Here is a 20,611-nt window from a genome sequence, read left to right as displayed (position 1 = left end):
CTTCTTATCAGCGCAGCATGAAGACAGGAAAAAAATCACTTTTAAGAAACAGCATGCCTTTTAAAACAATCAGCTCAGACTTCTGGTTCAGATTAAGCACAATAAAGGTTGGGTTGCACCCATGCTATATCCTTTGGGGAAGAAAACACCACAGAGGCGTTGTTCATAAGAATGGATTAGGCTTGCAAAGATCAGTAACAAGTATGATCTGGAACCTCAATTCAGATTCTTTGTTTTTGAAAAATAGGGTTCAATGGGGCAAATTTATGCCAGATGTAACAACCATGGCCAGCAAAACTAATTATTTCTATTTAAAAATTCCATTGCTAACACAAATGCTGCCTGGAATGGTGTGGGTTCATATTTTCAGCATATGAAAGGGTTCTGCAACTGCTGACATCTCTGGAAGCAGTTTGACCAGTCAAGCCAGGAGTTCTCTGTGGAAACAAAAGCCCTGTGATTCTTTTATTAAGTGTATCGTGTTTTCCTCTGTGCATGGTAAATGCAGTCAGGAGCCATCAATGCGGGAGAGCACCCATTGGTGAGTCCATCATCAACTCTTTAAGCTATGTGTAGCGTATAAAAGGGTATTCTTCCCCTAAAAATGTAAATTACAGTGGAGATGAAGTATTCCCTTTCTCCATAAGCTTTTTCAAATGCTCCAGTTAGTTGTGCTTGTCAGCACGTGCACAAGTAAGCTCATGCTTATGCAAGTACAAATTTATGGGGGGGGGAAGAAGAACTGCAGAGTTTTATACTCTGTCCATTAACTCTGGCCCCCATTCCCATGCCTCATGATAATTCTGTGGGTAATAAAATCTCATCCTCTCTCTCTCCCCCATTTGCATCAAGGCTGTTCTGGAGTACAGAAGACAACTTCTTCTTGACTTTTGACCATGCTCTCTACTGCATTTCAGTGCACAGTTAAAGAATTCCACTTACCTGTATTGATTTGAACTTTCCAAAGTCTGACTGAAATTGCATTTGGAATCTGTATGCTTTATGTTTCAGTTACAGAGTGGTTAAACTGGCTGAACTATATTGATGGAGGGCTGGACACATGAGCTGAAGTTAGCAGGCTCATAGATTTAGGCCCAGGGACCCATCCTAGTCCAACAATTTAGGCTTGGTTAAGGACACTTGAACTTGTTATGGTCGGTTGAGTGCCAGGTTTTCTTAAAGTGTTTTCTCAGCTGTATTTTGCGCTGAGGTAGAGCTCCAAAACCATCAGAAACAGGAATTTGTGTGGTTTGCACTTATATACTAATTATCGGGGGTGCATAAAAGTTCTGAAGAGCATCAGAACTCAGGGCCCAGAGTTTGTTTTTAAAGAAACCTTCAATAAAATCCATAGTTTTATAATACTGTAGCACAGGGGAAAAAAAGAATTTGAGAACCACCAGTGGGCAGCTGTGTAAGCCTTTTTCTTTAGATTACCTCCCGTAATGTTTCACGAGTGAGGACTTCTGTTTAGCCTTATAGACGGACACCTCCAATGGAAGAGATGCAGTGTGCATGGCCAGTGTAAAAATAAGAAAAACTGATTCCAGCTTCATTGTCACTTCTCCCAAATACATATGGTCAGTCATTAGAAGAGTTCTTATCTGATTTACAGGCCATTTCCTCTTAAATCAACAAAATCATGTCACAATATTAAGAAATCCTTTGCTGACCTGCCAACAAAATGATTAATGCCCCATGAATTCTAACTGAGACCAGGAACGGAAAATAGACCATTTACTGCCATTTAATTTAAAATCTTGCCAGACTGCTAACATTTTCTCTTCATCAGGTTTGCTAAGTCAGTGCATGCCTTGCCGTGTGTATTGCTGTTCCCACAGGGAATGGTCTGTCACTGTCAACCTGAGAGCAACTCCACAGGCTGACACAGCTTCACTGGCAGCAAATCATAAACTAAGTGAAGCTGGATGGAGTAGCAGTTCAAACTGAAACAGGGCAAGTTCAGGTTAGATCTAAGGCAGAAGCTCTTCCCTGTGAGGGTGCTGAGGCGCTGGCACAGGGTGCCCAGAGAAGCTGTGGCTGCCCCATCCCTGGCAGTGTTCAAGGCCAGGTTGAACACAGGGGCTTGGGTGACATGGTTTAATGTGGGGCATCTCTGCCCATAGCAGGGGGTTGGAACTGGATGATCTTAAGGTCCTTTCCAACCCAAACCATTCTGTGATTCTATGATTTTAAATCCAGTTGCAGATTTATTAAACAGCCCCACTTTGCATCTGAGGTGTTGCCAAATGAAAGAGGTAAGCGAGGAGTCCAGTTCAGCCAACTGTAAACATTGTGGTACTTTTAGATCAGCGAGTTTGATTTTTGCAGTGTTATTCACAGTAAGAAGTGAGATGAACTCCCCTATCCACAGCTGGAGTTTCCCTAAACTCAAGGATATTTGGGGTTGACATTTCAGCTCTTGTCCATAAAAATCCCAGATTTGGATAGCAATAAAAACATCCCACCAGTCTTTGTATGCCTCAGATAATTCCCAGTCTCAGTTCATGAAGCATATAGAACATCCTGCAGCTGTGTGGATTTTGTGAAATAGGGTGGCTTTGTGCATTGCACCTCAGCTCTTTAAATGTCATCAACCACAGAGACAGCCAAATATTTGGGACACTGAAGAGATTGTGGGCAAGAATGCATAGAGGATGGCCTCCTCTGATGCCTCTTTGACCATCCTGGTTTGTTTTCCTTTTCATACAGATGAAGCGTCACTCAAAATCCCGAGAATTCCTCGGATAATAGGAAAAAATGCAGCTCCCATTCTTATCCAAGTGGTCCCCTGATGGGGAACAAGGGTGCTAAACTGTTGTGAGGTTATTGCAGATGGTTTATGGGCTAACTGTTTGATTTTGCTAGACAGTCCAGTAGCAAATGCTATGCCTCAGCATGAATGACTCAAATGGAGGATTTCAGTCTATGCAGGGGTAATTAACTTGGAAAAAATTAGTGGTCATTTAAATCCAATCATATTTAAACAGCTGGTGAATGAAAAGGAATTCTCTTTGCTTCCCCCTTCTTTCCATTTGAGCCTTTATTTCATTCCTGCTGATGTATTTATTCCTGAGCATACCTAGCTTTCATAGGCTGACAGATTTCTCCATCTACAGCCTTTCAGGGCAACACCTAATAATTCCACAGAGACTACAGTCCAAAACTCTTCAAAGCACTTCATCTGTGGAATAATGGAGTACTTGATCTTTGTTAGAATAACAACAGAAAATGATAGAACTATTGAATGTACTAAGATAATCAAAACAGGTTTTAAAGCTGACTTTTAGTAGCCTCTCCTGTTTCAAAGAGTGAAGATTTATGCCAGTACCAACAGCAAGCACTTCTTCTGTAGCACACTTTCAGATATCAAACATTCTGCGTGTTTTCTTGGAAAAGGTTGAATCTAACTTCCTTCTCACTTCCGCCATCTTCTTCCAAGTAAGTTGAGCATGCTGCTTTTGCTGTAGCATCTCCAGTTAAATCAATACTACTGACAGGAAAATCTGGTCTGTGGACTTCACTTCTGTTTCTCGCACAGAGGGAGGCCAATGCAAGGATGAAGCCTGCAGTGCTACAGTTAAAATCATACAGGTACCCTCATCAGAAGCTGGGGGAGACAACCCTTATTTTAACTCAGAGGTAGGCTGCAAAGCTTAAACCTCTTCAAATCCCCCTTTTACAGGACTGAAGTTCTGGCCATTAATACTGTCAAACAAGCTTTATTCTTCACTCTTATCTCAAAGCACCCATCTGTCTGGGCTGCTCCATTCACACCTCAGACAACTTCCCTGCCAAACTTTATGTGGCTTGAGCTGCACAACCCAAAGTATGCTGTCTCATAAGGAATCATTAGAAACCCTTCTGTAGTTGAAGAAGTCTAGCAAGAGTTTGTGCTGCAAGTCTCCAGGCACAGCAGTGGAATCTAGAGAAGCACAGCTCGGCAGAATTGATCTCCTGAGACATCTATCACCACAGCTTGGGTGACCTTGAAAGCTGTTTCTAACGTGACACTCAGCTTAAGTTGTGAAAACTCTAAATGCTGCTGGTTAGGAGTGCTCTCTTTGTATGAGCAGCGGTTCCGGAAAGAAACCAGAAGGTACCACCCCTGTGCAATTTCTAATTGGCAGGTTCAGAAGGTTTGTCTAAACTGGAAAAAGTGCACTGCCTGCTTTAGTCGTTAATAAATAATTCAAGGCCAGATCCAAAGCCTGATAAAATTTATGGAGAAACCTCCCAGTGATTTTAATAAGCTTCAGATAAAGGCCTATGCATCTATATCTGTTCTTCAAAGCTTTTTCAGCTCGAGGGTATCATATCGTTGTCATTATTTTGGTGCATGGTACAATTCTATCATCATCACCACAGAAATTTCAGCAGCTGAGGGTAAGAATGGAAGAACTCTTTCATGCAGTATAGGGACAGAGAAAGGGAAAACGATTCAGCCAGACTCACTGTGAAGCCCCAACATGCTCTCTCCCTACAAGAATGATATTGTCAAGTTAAAATTACAACTGGTGATGGGATTTATGCCAGCATTTGACCCAGCTAGTGAGTTGATCATCCATTGAAAAGGGGATGTAAACCTTAATGAGAATTGAAAGAACGGGACTGTTAAGAGGAATTCCCCATGGAGCCCTGAACAGTAGGCAGTGTTATCTTTGCAGCTGTGCGTAGGAAGAAAGCCTGGACATCCACAGTTCTTCAGGCTTCAGTGTGCACACAATGGCTTATTTCAGATGAATGCATTTTTCTGTTACAAGCTTCCACTAACATGGATCTATCCCTACATCTGGTACATCTGTCCTTTTTATTCTTTATAGCTGATGGGAAGCCTACTCAGTAAGAAAGATGTTATCTGTGAAATCTGGGGTTTTTTCTTCTTTTTAAGAAGCAGTACAGTTATGCCTTCATATACACACAAAGAGCAAGTGCTTAGTGGGTGGCTTTCTGCGCTCATCTGCTGAAATTACTTTTAAACATACCGTTTCAATGAATAGTGCCATCTAAAAGGCTTTCTCAGACATAGGTTGTGTGCTCTTTTCAAGTCTTTCTCCAGTTTACCTACTGGTATGTAAATGGATGGTCTCCATCACTTTGTAAGATTAAGGCTGATGCTTCCTATAAATTAAAATTATTAGATATCAGAATATAAGTAAAAAATACGATGATTAAGGTGTATTATAGAGCACTCAAAATGCCTTAGTGGGAGGCAAATGGATACCTTTGATTAATAAGAGACTGAGAACCAGATACAGCTTGGCTATTTTCCACCCCTGCAGAAGCACAAAGAAGTCATAAACTGAGGTTAACCAACCAATTAAATTGGTTTGTAGCTGTTTTGCATCACTCGAGCTGCACAAAGCAGCCAAGATACATTATTGAATCTAACCCAAAATCTTCAACAAATGTATTCAGGAAAATGTCTAAGAATGGATAGAGATATGCTGTCATTAATACACAGTTTTCCTGGTGTGATCACCATTTGTACATCATCCATAAACGAGTTAATAGTGAACTTAAAGCCTGTCAAGTCTTCAGACACTGTTTTGTTCTGGCAATGTCTGAAAAACAAGTTCTATACTGCTATTTTCTTTTTAAAAAAATATATGGATCATCTTATAGATACAATGGGAAAATTACTGGAATACTTAAATGACCTGCAAGAAATCTATGAAGAACAGCAGCCGGGTTGGTATCTCACAGCTAAAGTCCTTGGATATCATGGCTACTGCTTTGGGTAGAACGTGCCAAATCACTGCTTTACTGAGGGTAGATTCTCTGGGTTTCCAAAGCAGTGTGCAGCACGCACCAGAGGCACAGAAGGAACTGCTTGGCTATCTTTTTATGCCCCCCACTCTGATTATCCACTACCAGTTATATCCTCAAGATAAATTAGAACAGCTTCAGCAGTGCTTTATCTTGGGAAGTCCCTCAAGGGGCTGTTGCGCTCGTCAAAATTCACCAGACCTCCAAATCCTGCTTATCTCAGTGAAGACCAGGGTGGGCTGATAGGAAGGCAGCTCAGCATCTTCCTGTTAACTGAGCTTTTCCACCGCTTGTTAGCACAGGGAAGAAAGACTGACTGGAGTTGTGATAAACAGTATTCAAGGATACGGAAGGTTGTTGCAAAGAGGAAGGGAACAAGCTAATCCCCACATGCAAGGCAGATAGGGCAAAAAACTGATGTGTTCAAGTAGGAGCATGAAATACTGTGATAATAAAGATCAGAGTAATGTTTTTAGGGCAGTCAAGGGAAGTCAAGTGCAGGAAAAGATTGCCTAAAGTAAATACAAAGTCTCTTCACAGGTATCTTAAACGACATCTTTAATGGTATCTTTAATATCTCTAAGTAAAACCTTTCTCCATAGTGAGATGAGCATGCTTTACCTTGCCTCACAGTTCCTGACAGCTCTATTTTTGTTCCAGTCGCTTATCACTAGCAGAGCTGTGTATGCTTCCAGCTGGAGATCAATGACCCTATCTACTGGCATTTCATTGAGTAAGTCACCAGTGTTAACTTGGCTAATCTTGGGTCTGCAACCACTTGGTGGTTGCAAGAAGCTGCCCAACTTTCTATGGCCAAAAGGACATATCCTGTTAACAAACGCAACCGTTACTTGTTCTCCCTTTGGCAGGACATCAACATCTTAATCTGTCCTCCATGAACACCTTCACAACAATACTGTTGTGAAGACAGCTGATTCTATTAGGACTATAATTACATTAGTGGAAATATTTTCATATAGAGCCTGAAATTGCTTGGGAGATTGGGCTTCGGTTCAGTCTTGGGGCTTGGTTCTGAATGGAAAGGCTCAAAGTTGGAAGGCCTTTTCTTACAGGCCTGTTGGGCAGGTTTGGAAAGCTTTCAGTACTTGGTAAAACTGAAGTAGTTGTATTAAATGAATGGGAACAGGAGAACACCGTTCGTGTTATTTTACCCTCCTATGCCTATAAAAAAAAAATTCAGGGGCCATAAGGAAACTTGGGAATTGAATGGATACTTCCTCAGTGCTGGCAGAAACTGCATTTGGGATGGAGACCAGGAGGTCCTGTGCTTACAGGAAGGGTTTTGTCTCTTTTCTTTCCTAGTCAGTGCTCCTTGGACTCCATTTCTTCTCAGTTAGTTGACATCTGGCTACGTGTTTTGTTAACAGTCAAATCCAAAAGCGCGTAACACCTGATAATGGAAACTCTGGGACATACTTCTGCTTTTGGGTGTGTGTACGTCTGGACCCAAATATGAAATGTATTTCTTACTCATATGCTCCCAAATAAGTAACAGAAATGCAAGTAAATGATAACTGAAATGTATTTATCTTTTCAGTGCCCCTAATTACAAAGCAAACTTGCCTGTTTGTAGGTAAGGATGACAGAAGTGACTGTAAAAAATTCCACTGGGCCTCAGGTATCTGAGCACAGCCATCGTGGAACTAACAAAGCAACTGTAGTTGCTGTCAATAAGCAGCAGAACATTCTCTTTCCTTCAGACAGATGTTCAGGTTAATGAATCAGGCCAAGTGAGGTGGGATTTCTTCTAACCAAGCTGCACCATCATGTTTTCTTCCTTACCACCCACTAAGTCCCTTTCCATGTCTCCAGCTGACAGCTACCACAGCTAACATTCCCAGAAGCAGAGTCCTTCCCTTAGCACATGGCTGATGTCCATCAGTGGCTTTGGAGCAAGCGTCCCAGACTTGATTCCAAATGTGGGCTCCCTACGTGTTAGCGTATTTCGATACCATCCAGGACAGTGGGGGGGACCTTTTTTGGCGACCTGTTGGATTGGTGCATTCATTCCCCTGCTGCTCTAGGGAGTCTTGATAATGATCCCCATAGGCTTTCTCCATGCCTAGCAGGAAAGCAGAAGTGAACAAGTGCAGACCTCCCTGCTGCTGAACTCGGACAATAGGCCTGCTCATAACACCAGCAGATGGTTTTGCTTTTTAGGCCATACAGGGCAAATTTATTTTCCTCTCAGGAGCAAAAGCAAGCATAGCCAAGACTAAGAAACTCAAGTGCTAGCTTCTGGAGACCCACTGTTGACTTATGCTGCAAAGCAATACTTATGCTTAAAGTCCATCAGTAATGAGGGTCTTCTGGTTAGTCCACTGAACCGCTGGCTCAGCAAAAAGCAACGTGCCTTAAGCATCCAAGCTGGGCTTAATTTCATCCCTGCTCTCCTTAGACATGGTGCACCAGTTAGATAATTTCTCTGCTTTGTGTATTGCATTTGTAATGTCATTGAGCTCTCTTCACCTTAAGGCACTGAGGTGTGAAAGCTGTAGCCACCTGAAGGCTCCATTAACATTATATGCACCCAGCTTACTTACATCAATTTTTTAATTTATCAAAAAACCAGTACTTTATAAATTATTTTTTGACTTTGTTCTATTTCTTTGTGCTCATAAAAACACTAAAATTGAAGTAAAAAGAAAGGGGGAAACACAAATTCAACTGTCTAAAGGTTTTAGTTCACAGAAACTTTTAACTGTATTTCTTGTTTGGATTCAAAGAGGCAAAACATGAGACTTTGATGTTTCTCATGTGCCTGTTGAAAGAGAGAGAAAGAGACCCACCAATAGGAAGAAGTTGGCATGAAGCCCTCTTTGACACAGCAAGCAGAATGTAAAGGATTAAAGGTCTAATCTAGAAGATATATTGCTCACTAAACAGCGGAACCATTTAGGAGAACATTAAATGGCACTTAAGCTAAACAGTTGTCCTTGGGAACTGCAGTTTATATGTGACTGCTCTAATATCCATTTTAAGCTTGCAGGGCTTTGAAAACAAGATGTCATTGTTTTATAAAAACACACACATTTAATCTTCCCTTGTGAGGCTGCTCTTGAAATATCTGGCTGCTGGACTGGCAAAACACTGCAGAGGGAACAAACGGGGCTGGTGTCAAAACCAGACCTGTTGCACTTTATCCCTGAAGTTATTTGCATGTGCTCAGTTGGGTTTTTTTTTTGATCCAAATAAGTAAACCACAAACTTCTGCAATGATAAAAGTCCCATTTAATTTCTTGAACAGTATTCCCGCTGTTCTATTAGCAAATAATAATAATTATAATGATGATAATAATAATAATAGGGTTTAAGTAATACGAGAACTCTGAGAAAGCGGTCAGTTCTACGTTCACTTGCGCTCTGCGTTCTTCATGAATTAATATTTATGGAACTATTAGGAGGCTTCAGCCAAAAATAAAGACCACCCAGAGCAAGGTTTCAGTTTTAGTGTTCTAGGCACAGGTCATTAAAGAGAAAAAAGTCTTACAAAAAAGCCTTCTTCTGCACCATGCGCAGTACACGGGGTTTCAGGCACATCACTCGGGAGGCGCGTGAAGCATATTTCATTCCTAACAAATTACAATGCGTGCTTTTAGAATTCATTTGCTGTTTTTCACCAGGGAGAAATCATCCTCTGCACCACGCAGGCCAGAAACAGAGCAGGGGAAAAAGCAGCACGGAGGGAACTGTTTCTTGCAGAATGACACAATCCAGTTGAAAATCTTCCGAGCTTTTCATTGATGATCTAGAAAATGAAACGGGGAGACAAGATTATTGATTTTGTAAATTGTAACCAAGTACCTGATACCTGCACAGGAGCTGGCGGTCCCTATGCACTGAAAATCATACTGGTGGGGAAGAGACCAGCCTGGCTGAACAGGGAACAGGGAGATAGTGCTGGAAATCAGGGGAAAAAGGGAAGCTACCATGTGTGGAAGAAGGGACTGTCACCCCAGGAGGAGTACAAGGATGTTAGGTCATGTAGGGAGAAAAGTAGGCTGGTGAGAGCACAGCTGGAGCTAAATCAGGGCACTGCTATAAAAGATAATAACAAATCTTCTTACAGATGTATCAGCAATAACAGCAGGGCTGAGGAGAGCCTCTGTCCTCTACCAGATAATAGGGGAAACCTGGTGGGGGAGGATGAGGAGAAACTTAATGCTGCTGAAAGGACTCCATGGGGTAACGGGAGGAGTTGGGGATAATTTGTGGGAGAAAAAAAGTATGGCTTAAACAGGAAAACAATTACGGCACTTCAGTGGAGCTCGTTTAGAGAGTTACTCATTGTGGGCTGCCTAACTTTGGCCATTGACATTCAGAAGAATTGGACAATCTGAGACCTTTTGCAGATTCAGAATCTGGTAAAAACTGGAGATAAAATGTCTGTGGAGAGCAGAAAATTCTCCCAGCTGCGGCTGGCTTCTCCCATGCTGAACAATGCCTAGCCACAAATAGCAAGTAACCAAAACACTTTCCATTTCTTAATAGGCTGTCTGCTGTTAATTATTTTAGTTGCTCGCTGGGAACAATGGAGGTGGATGGGAAATGATGGCTCAGAAACTAGGAGAAATAAGTAACTATTTTTAATGTTTTGGACTTTACTGATATATGCTTCTCACTAGAAGATCTCAAAACGCAAAAGGGTAACCATTAGCATTATACTTAATTTACAAGCTAGTAGAGAGGGGCTAGGGAGTTAGTATGGTGTTTAGCTTTGAACAGGGTGCAGGGATGGCTTTTGCTCCAGCTATTTATAGAGGATTTACACGACTGTAGTGTTTATTGTGTCTTTCAATAAAAAGCAGCTGCAGAAACACACAGCTGGCAAGCTTCAGTACCTGTGAGATACTGAAGACATTGTCCAGAAAGCTGATGCCCAGGTATGAGGAGATTCACATGCTCTCTGCAGCACTTTAAGTATTGCTCTTCTAACAAAAGTCTGAGCTAATTTTAAATGTTTATGTTGTTTATGTTCAAAAGTCTCTTCCTCTGCCTGTTTAAAGCCAGATCCTCTTCCTGATATAAATCATCCAACCGCATTGTTCAAGTTCTTTGACTAGGTCTCTGCTGCAGAGGTCTGCAGGCTGTGGTACAGGTATTGTTCTTAGCAATTCTCTCATCCATCCACAGAAATATTCCTTCAGGGTTAGTAGCGCTGTTCACCTGGATTTGCTTGTCTCAATAGCTATACATGTGGGCTAGATGCTGTGTGCTGATCACTGTTGAGCTGACAAGACCTACTTTCTCTTGAGAAAACAATGCAAGAACTGACTCTGTGACCCCCTTCAATCCTCTTGCAAACCCATCTTTCCTATGAATCCACGATGCCCCTCACTTCTGCGCACTTGCAAAGTAGGCTCTATACTGTCCCTGTCTACGCATTATGTGAGAGGTGCAGAGAAGAAAGGATCAAAGATGTAGCCATAAGCTGAACATCTGCTTCTGCCCATGGTCTGTTTTCCTTGACATTTTCTTATCTCACATGCCTTTCATAAACTCCAGAACTTTCAAACCAATCCCTCCTGTCTTCCACCGCATTACTCTGTCCTGTGCTAAAAGAATGAATGCAATTTATGTGTATCTAGAAATTAAGAACCCATGGAAAGTTTGCAAAGGAAATGTGACCACTGTTATAGCCAAAGGGCTAGAACAACAGTGATGGAATTGCTGTCTAAATAAGGAGATGTGGTAAGTTTCATGTCTCTATTTGAAATTGTTTGTATTTTTTAATTAGGTTTCTGTAGGAGATGAGTTGAGGTTTAGAACTTTATTCTGTAAGGGAGCCTCTCGTGAGAGGCCATGTAAAGGTCAGCAAAACTTGCCTTATTAAGAAAGAATGAGAGGAAAAAAAGATAAAAAGAGCCTGGAGATGCTTTGATTGAAAAGAGCATGCTCAATTGCACAACTACATCATGCCTTTTTATCTGGTAAGACAGTGGCTTCTGTGCTCACTGACTCTATTTCAAATCCTAATCCGAAGATTTCATAGTGAGGCTCATCCAAAAGCCATCAGGATCACTTCTACAGTTTTCTATGAGCTTTGAATTGGACTCTGTCCACATGTATCCAATTAAAACAGTCACTTTGACTCCTGAGATATCTTCCTTTCATCCAAGAGTGATGTTTACTCAGGACGATACGATACACACTCTCCGTCGTCAATGCTAAGAGTAGTGGATGCATAAAAACCCCACTGGCACCAAACAGCTAATACATCAGATTGTGCCATAACTTCACACTGTGTTCAATCCTATTGATGTCAGTTCTGTGCCGTGTTTGGCCCTAGATTTTCCCACAATGGGATCCCATTCTTCCTGCATGACAATATGTCTTGGACAAATTGCCATGTCACATGCATTCAAAGGGCCATGATAAACCCTCCATCTTCACACAGGGCTCCCAGTTACATCAAAGGAATTTCTGCATAAAAACAAGGGTAAAATATGCTTCTAATTTCAGGTTAAATTATACCGTTAAAGCATGGGCTAAAATAAAAGGCAGCAAGGAAGCTGAACCACATTAGGGAGCGCATCCAAATAACTGTGTCTCAGAAAAAAAATGCAATCCTTTATACTACAAGGTTCTGGCACAAACAGGAACAAGCTATCTTCTTGCCTTCCTTCCAGGCAGCCCCACTGGAATGCAGGGAAAAAGAAGAAATCTGTGATTTAATATGCTCTTTGCCTCTCTTTTCACACTGACTCCAACAAAGACTTGTGGGCCTGGTCCCCTACTCCGTCACTTCAGCTATCCAGAGACTGTGAAAAAACAAGGATGCTCTTAATCTGTTCTCCCTTCAACTGTGTGGGTGCTCCTGAGATAAACAGTTGAGCTCATGGGGAGAAAACATCCAAAGTTGGTTTAGCAGTGAATATTCTGATGACATATGGGATCATATGGTAGAAATGGCATGCCTGTATGTATGTCTTTTGCATGTGTGAGCGTGATTACAGAAGTCAAGATGAACTATTATCTGTAAGAGTCTAAGATAATAATTTGTTGACAACAGCACAAGGTTCTTAAACCAGAGTAAAATCTGAAATGCAACTTTCATCTGAGAATATCATGGAGATACAACTGAGAAGGAGATTCTGCAGGGCCGGTGGATTCGATTAATTTATGATGGCATCTGACCTGCACTGGGGTATCCCGAGGTCATACATATAAAAAGTGATGCTTCTTTCCATGCCTTTGCTTTTACTAAAAACTCCTTGTATGGTTCATGACAGTTTTAACTTTTCACAAGACACTCACAAATTAGAATCTTCTTCCTTGTGGGCCTGCTAATGGAAATCCCCTCATACAGTTATCAGTCACTGTCATACAATAGCTTCTTGTCTCTAAGTACTTTGATGTTGTACATAAGAGCCGTGGATCAATTACATTCATTTTTCCCATTACCGAGCAAATATTTGGACATTTTCTGTTGAGTTGATTCAAGGCAGAACTAAACCAAAGGAGCTGCATACTGTGCAGACATTTCTAACCTTCAGAAGCTGAAGGTTTTGTGACCTGGGAGAATTAATAGATGTTTACTCTAGCAGGGTAAATGGAAAAAGACCATTTCTATTTTAAGGAGATAAATGAAAAGCGGGGAAGATGGGGTTTGTTATGACAAAATTGTTCACAAGTGGCATACTGAAATGAGGAAAAGCAGTTATGTATTTATTTTATAATCCTCATGGAATGTTTGTCAAGAGACACTCAAGTGGCAGAATGCATTAGTAATAATTGTGGTGTTCCCTCACTTATCAAAACAAGCATTTCCACTAAAACTAGTCTGTTGAGGTTGTCTCCTTTGCAAAGGTTCAAAATACACCCTTCTTCTGCGGTGAAAATCCAGATCTTTTTCATGAAGCTGTGATTTCTTGCACCAAGGAGCACACGTACAGCTATTTCTTCTTGCCTGTTTCAAACAATAGCCGTGAAGTCTTCCACCACTGTGTCAGAAACACATTGTGAAAACATTCCACTTGCCAGGATTCTTCTGCAGCACAGAAGAAGGGAGGCGAGCCAGCTGGCATGCCCAGCAGTGGCGATCTCAAGTGCTTACCACACTCAGGAATGTCATAAAGCAAGAGTGAACGGACGGCATTCTCCAAACATGGTGCTGCAGCTATTCCTCAGCGGGTACTGCTCTGCTCAACTTCCTCAAGTTTGCTACTAACTCTTCTGGGAATTCGGGCTCAAACAAGGGTTTCATTGAGAGATGCTTGATTTGGTCATCAATTTTTCATTAAGTCTTTTTTTTCAGCAGACAAGACAGATTCCCTGAAACCACTTTTTCCATAATCCGGAAAGGAATTTCTGTGCCTGTGGTCTAGAGAAACACTCTGTTAATTCAGCTGTATTACTGCTCTGGTGCTGGGGATCAGAGCATGTCAGCCGTATGGAAAGACAGAGCAGCAGCTTGTATGGGCTTCAGTCCTTACTGAACTCCTTACAGGAGCTGCTGAATGACAGGGGTGCTGAATCCTTAGAAGTAGCCCCAGAAGAGGATTCCTCCCCAAGAAGACCGTGTGCTAGTCTATGAATTTTCAGGAAATTCAGATGATGAAATTATTGTCAATATTCTCTTGTTTAGGTAATGGATTTCAAGCCATTCAAGGAATTAACAAGTGAACAGATAACGTATCTCATGTTCATTGCAAAAATATGCTCATGTTTTTTTTCCTGATGGAATCCTAATCTTTTTATTTAAGCCTTTCTGAAATAATGTGGGCTTCATACGGAGTATTTCCATTTACTGCAAAGCTGGCCTTCAGCCAGAAATCCTTCTTGGAAAAATGACAGGATTTCAACTGGGCTGTAAAGATTTTCATTAATGTTATGTCTTTGGAATAGAAAATTAGGCCAATTTGAACCCAGAAAATAAAAGAACACAAATAAAAACTTACACATGCAATTGGTTTCAAATCCTTAAATTCTATTTATAAGTCTTGGTATGAAATTATCAGATCTGTCACTTCCAAGTGAATACTTTCTGTCACTTCTTATGTGTTTAAACAGGAGAAGGTACAGTCTAACACTGTTATCTGCTGTGACTGTCAGGAAGGGCATAAATCATAGTTATCTGAAGGCCTGATGCTGTTCCATTTGTGTAAATTTGAGTCAGGAGAAATACCACTGTAATCAATGGACTGTACAATTGTATAGATAGCAGGACAACGGTGCCCCAGACACATTGTGCTTTGCACATTTTATCTTTCTATACCCATTTTCCTGGCTTCACCTCCTTTTCTTTATTCCTTAAAGAGAAAGACTGCAAAGAACTCCAACTGGAAACAGCCTTATCACAGGGAACCACCTCCAAAGCAGTGTGGCTTTTATTAGGCATTGCCTTGAAACTCCGTGCCAGGACTTGAATTGAGGACAAGAGAATTTGGTGCATTATTGCATGAAGCCCATTGTGATTTGTAGCTTAAAATGCACTATTGATTTTTCGTTCAAGATGCATTTACAGCATATGCAATCCCCAAAAATAGGTTGACTCTTTCCATTTATGGCTCAAGCACTTTGCTGGAGGCATCATCACTCATCACAATGTCACCTCATGGCTATTTGCCTGCTGGGTAGAGGCATTTGAGTTAAAAGCGAAAGTACCAATTGCAGTAACTGTAATTGTAAGTTTGCAGCATATTGAAGCAAATAGATGTGGTCTGGGACTTAAAAACACAAATGCTGTGAGGTGCTGAGAACATCTGCTGTGCAACCTCAGCTCCCATCCAGGGTGATGGAAAGCAAACGGGCCTTGTCTTTGTCAGGACCAGACCGCTGATGATTAAACAATTCTAGCCAATATGATCTCATTCTTATTTGTCTGGGACGTTATGAAACGCAACACGAAGGAAGTTCAGATGTGGTAGCAGAATACAAAGCACTAACACACCCAGCGTGGGGCTTGAACTGTGTTCCTTTATAATCCTGTATTTCCCAGACAAACACTAGTAAACATTGAAGTAAAACAAAACACATTTCCTTTTCATGAAGAAAATGCCTTCAAAACCACAGGATTAACAACACCAGGGAAGGACAATCCCCTGAAGGGCCTAAATCTTGTTTCCAAACCTTGGGCTGAGTTAACTCTGTTCAAGTTGAATTTTTGTATGACAAAGCATGGAAAGCATTTTTGTCATAAAGGCATAGCACGGTCAAACCCACCCTGAACAGATTCTGAAGTGGTACCTCATGATGTGAACATTCTCACTGATTACAGGGGACATTGCGATGGTGAGGGTGGGAAATGGGACTCAGACATCCTGGGTTTGGTTTCTGGCTTGGCCGCAGGTTTTCCTGCACACGCAGGAACAAATCGCTCCATCTGGATTGTGGTGTCATGGCTAAAGAAAATAAATCACATTCTTTGACTCAGAAGCAGTACAGGTGGGAGAACTTACCTGTCGCTCCTGTCCCCAGCCAGAAGCAAAGACAGAGCTAAATATGGGCTGAGACAATGAAAACTGGCAATATTAAGCTATTTATGTAGTAAAGCAAAAAGCAGTGTGGGAAAATTCACAGTCATCAGTTGTTTTGCTTGTTGAATCACGTTATATTTGATGGTAGACAGAAAATGATGAAATGATTTAACATGTTTTAATTCGGAGTTTGCAAGAGGCTCTTCCTTTAGGCATCTCTCTCATGTTTCTCATGCTCAGGCTGTGTCCAGCTATCCAGTGAGCACCCCTGGAAATGAGGAGAATTATATAGACAAAAGCCTAGTTGGGCTTTCACTGTGGGGTGAAAGCACAAGAAGTATAACACAGGCCAAGACCAATGTCTCTTTAACAGCGTTTTATCTCTGGCAGCAGGCTCAATCCTATGCCCTTCTTCTGCGTGTCTGCTCTTCAGCTATTGCCTACGTCCCGTCTTCCAACACAGAGTAACTTAAGTACTTTGTGAGCCAGAGGCAGCATGTAAAACAAAACTTATTAATACTCAAAAGAGCATTTGATCTTCATGAATTTGTCTAATTCAGGGATTTCAGGAGTTCTATGATTCAGTAATGTACTGAACAAAACAAATCACTTCCTTTTTCTATATTTCCTATTATCGAATAAGATGGCTCCTAATTCCTGTACTTTTGCGAAAGTTTTGTATCTTTATAATTATGAATCTAGACAGTTTTATGTTACCTAGGACAAGGGGTGATGGGTTCAAACTGAAACAGGGCAAGTTCAGGTTAGATCTAAGGCAGAAGCTCTTCCCTGTGAGGGTGCTGAGGCGCTGGCACAGGGTGCCCAGAGAAGCTGTGGCTGCCCCATCCCTGGCAGTGTTCAAGGCCAGGTTGGACACAGGGGCTTGGAGCAAGCTGCTCTAGTGGAAGGGGTCCCTGCCCGTGGCAGGGGTTGGAGCTGGATGATCTCAAGGTCCTTTCCAACCCAAACTATTCTATGATCATTTTTGCAAGTGAAAAGGCGTTATCTTTAAGGACTCCTTTATAGGAAGCTCCTTTGCTTATTCTTGTTCCCATTACCTATACCTTTCACGTTATCCTGACACTAGTCCTGATTTGATCCATCCTAATGACAGCGGATTGACTGACAATTTCATATTTGGATTCTTCCAAATCTCCTGTGTGAATACCATCTATTGTTACTGATTTGTTGTGGCACTGATCTGCTCTAAAATCTCCAACTGTCCAATCTGGGAGTTTGCACAGACTCATTCTGTGTAAAGAATGACTCCAGTGTTCAAGACTCCCACCTCATTTGCAGCGGGAACTAGCACAAATAATTCATTTAGCTGTTTTATAATGTCTTTATCTTCCTTTGCTGCTTCTTCTCATCCTGTTAGCTGTCCAACAGTGCTGCTTCTGATGTATAGACAAAAGGCTTTACTGTTAGCTCTCGTTACTTCTGCAAGTTGCTTCCACTAATATTTTTGGCTTGCTTTGCTGTGGTTTAACATTTATTTTGCTGGGGATTATACTCTTCCTCTGTTTTCTTTCTTTGGACTCAGTTTCCATACTTTGGAAGATGTCTTTTCGTTTTGAATGGCGTCTGTTACACTGCCGTTTAACTATGCCAGCTGCTTCTGGCTGTGGCCCATTCAGGGTCCATTTTTACAACGCTATTGATGACTGGCATATTACTCTTTTTAAAAGTATGCTGCTACTTGCAAATCTTTTTTAACTGCTATTTCCAGTTCTCAAAGAACTGCCTCATTTTTATATAATTCCCCAATGATTTTTCAGAAGTATTTTGGGGAACACTTACACGTTACTAATGAACCAAAAAGTCTTTTTAAATGTTTGCTAAGCATAGAAATCCAAACACAAGGCAAAATAATCCAAGTGCCTAAGGCAAGCTATCTCAAAACCCCTTCTCCATCTGATTCACATTCTAACTCAGACACTAATGTTCCGCCAGTGTTATCTTCATAACTTATCACAAATCTACATTATCATCATCAGGGTGAGGGTAGGGGGGAAGGAGGCAGATGTAGAACCTTGTTTTATATATTCATATACCAGAGATAGGGGCATGCTGTAAGAATGTTTTAAGAAGCGAGTATTTTTGGTTGTTCCTGCAAGTCCATCAGTGTTTCTATGACAGTAAATCCTTGTAAACTCTTTGTGAACAAGGTTCTTTGTCCTCTACAAAAGGATTTAAAGTTATATTTCAAAATACTCAAAGCATAATTGAATTCTGATGCCTGGCTAAATAGAAACATGGGTTTGGTTGCTTATATTTCACCTTTCATGCAAGATGCAGTATGGTAAACATCCTTCAGCAAAGCTGTGTGAGAAAACTACAAATTAAGCCTCAATAGCTTCTAACTGCATCCTCAGCCTTTGGGCAGCACCTTAGGGAAACCTCATGGTGGTTTTCTGCTTACATGGATCTTCTTAAAGTGATAAATGGAAACACAACACAATGTAAATGTAAGGGGCACATATTATTAATGCAGATATGAAAAACAATGGAATGCAAAGGATACCATGCTTGCATAAAAACTGGGCCTTGACTGCCATGTCCTTAAATACCCCTTGATTCTTTTGCAGAAATAGACTATGCTTGTACCATGCCGAATTTCTTCTCCTTAATATCTGTGAATGTGAATGAGGATGCATGAAGCTGCTGCTCTGCATTTCTATCTGCTTTAAATAACAAGTGAAATATTTCTTTTTAGAGGACATATTGCATATCTTTCACAAGCAGGAGAATTGATGTAGATAACGTACCACGTACATTGTATATGTATGTGTATAAGTGCATAAAAATGCATGCTTAAGGTTGCTTATGCATATATGTTCTACACACGTAATGGTACCCAATAGATGTTTCTTTTTCAAGAGAGCAGGATAACAGTATTTCTGACAGTGGGAAAGAAGAGCTGAATTAGTTCTTTATTTTCCACTCTGGGATCTGAATCCCATAAGAAAGCCAGTGAATTTTTACAAATAGAAGGAATAAGCTGGGAAGGCTGGGCAAGCAGATGTCATTGTAAATGACAAATAATGCAAGCCTGTTCAAGGAAAATGGCTTTTCTGATGCTTTCCAAACTGATGTGATTTTTTCTCTGTATGAAAGCTGGAGTAGAGTAAAAGAATAACTCTGAAGCAAATCTCACAACTCGGATAGTTGTATTATGGACCCAATCAGTTTATTTTAAATTAAATTTTAATTTATTTATTTTTTTTTAATTTAAAGCATTGCTTGGAAGAGAGAAATCCATACATAAAGGAGAGCTTTTATCAGAGATTTTCTAATAAGCCTAGTTCTGAACTCCTCACAGAGCCCAAAGCATTTGACTTAAAATCACTGCTCTGAAATGACCTGGGGAAAGCTGATGCTATCCTTCCTGTTTGTCAGAGATATAAGGGTTTGGGGTAATCAAAAATTGCTTTAAAACATTCAGTTTTAAACATTTAACATCTCTGGGTTCGTTTCTCACAATAATTCTGAAGCAGCTTTTTGTTACTCTAGAATGAGTCGAAAGCAATAAAACAGCAAAGACAGAAAGACTTGTATGTTTAGCCAGAGCCACACTTTGTCATTTTATCATACAAACCATGTCAGCTGGCGGCAGCGTGAGTAATCTAAGCTTCAAACAATATCACTCTGCAGATAAATCAATGAATACAGACAGAAACAAGCTAAGTCTATTTTAGACAGCCTAATGATCAGTAGTTTCTTCTAATAGCTTGTCAGATTTCAACCTGTCAAGCCTGAAGATTTAGGGACACTGATTCACTGGAGATTTCCTGATTGCATTCCTGCTGGGCTGCCTAGGAATCACAATAGGAGACTCCTAGGGAAAGGGGAGAAAATGGATCGCCTTCAGGCCTTTATGAGGCCCAGGTTATTGTCATGCCTCAACTAAATCCTAATTACTCTGGTTAACAATGCAAGCCTGTCACTGCTCATGCATAATAGTGAAAAGGTTTGCCATAATGACTATGAAATCCTGCCACTTCTGCTGAGGCCTTCACACGTGCCTGGCTGGGGCTTTGTCCATCCCTGCGTGCCATTCACCCAGCTGCTGTTTCCAAAATAACCTTACCAGGGGGAGCCCCATTTGCAATTCAAACCAGACCTGAACTCACAAGATGGGCTGCAGGATTTAAAACATATGGAGAAGTTAGGGCTCTGCATATCAGAGTTCTTCCTTCTTCATCCTGACTTTAAAGTCAAAGGTCTGTGTTAGGTTGCTATTGAAATGTAATGCAACTTTTGTGTATTTTAGGATGCTATCATCTGCCTCAGAGCTTGGCCACTGCTTAGAGGTTAAACATCCCTGAGCTATAATGGAAATAATACTTCAGGCAGGTGTTTGCAACAGCCTACGCACACCTACTGAGAAGGAAATGTCCAAC

Source organism: Psittacula echo, assembly GCF_963264785.1.
Source record: "Psittacula echo genome assembly, chromosome: 4".
Classification (NCBI taxonomy): domain Eukaryota; kingdom Metazoa; phylum Chordata; class Aves; order Psittaciformes; family Psittacidae; genus Psittacula; species Psittacula echo.
Note: the sequence above shows the minus strand (reverse complement) of the source record.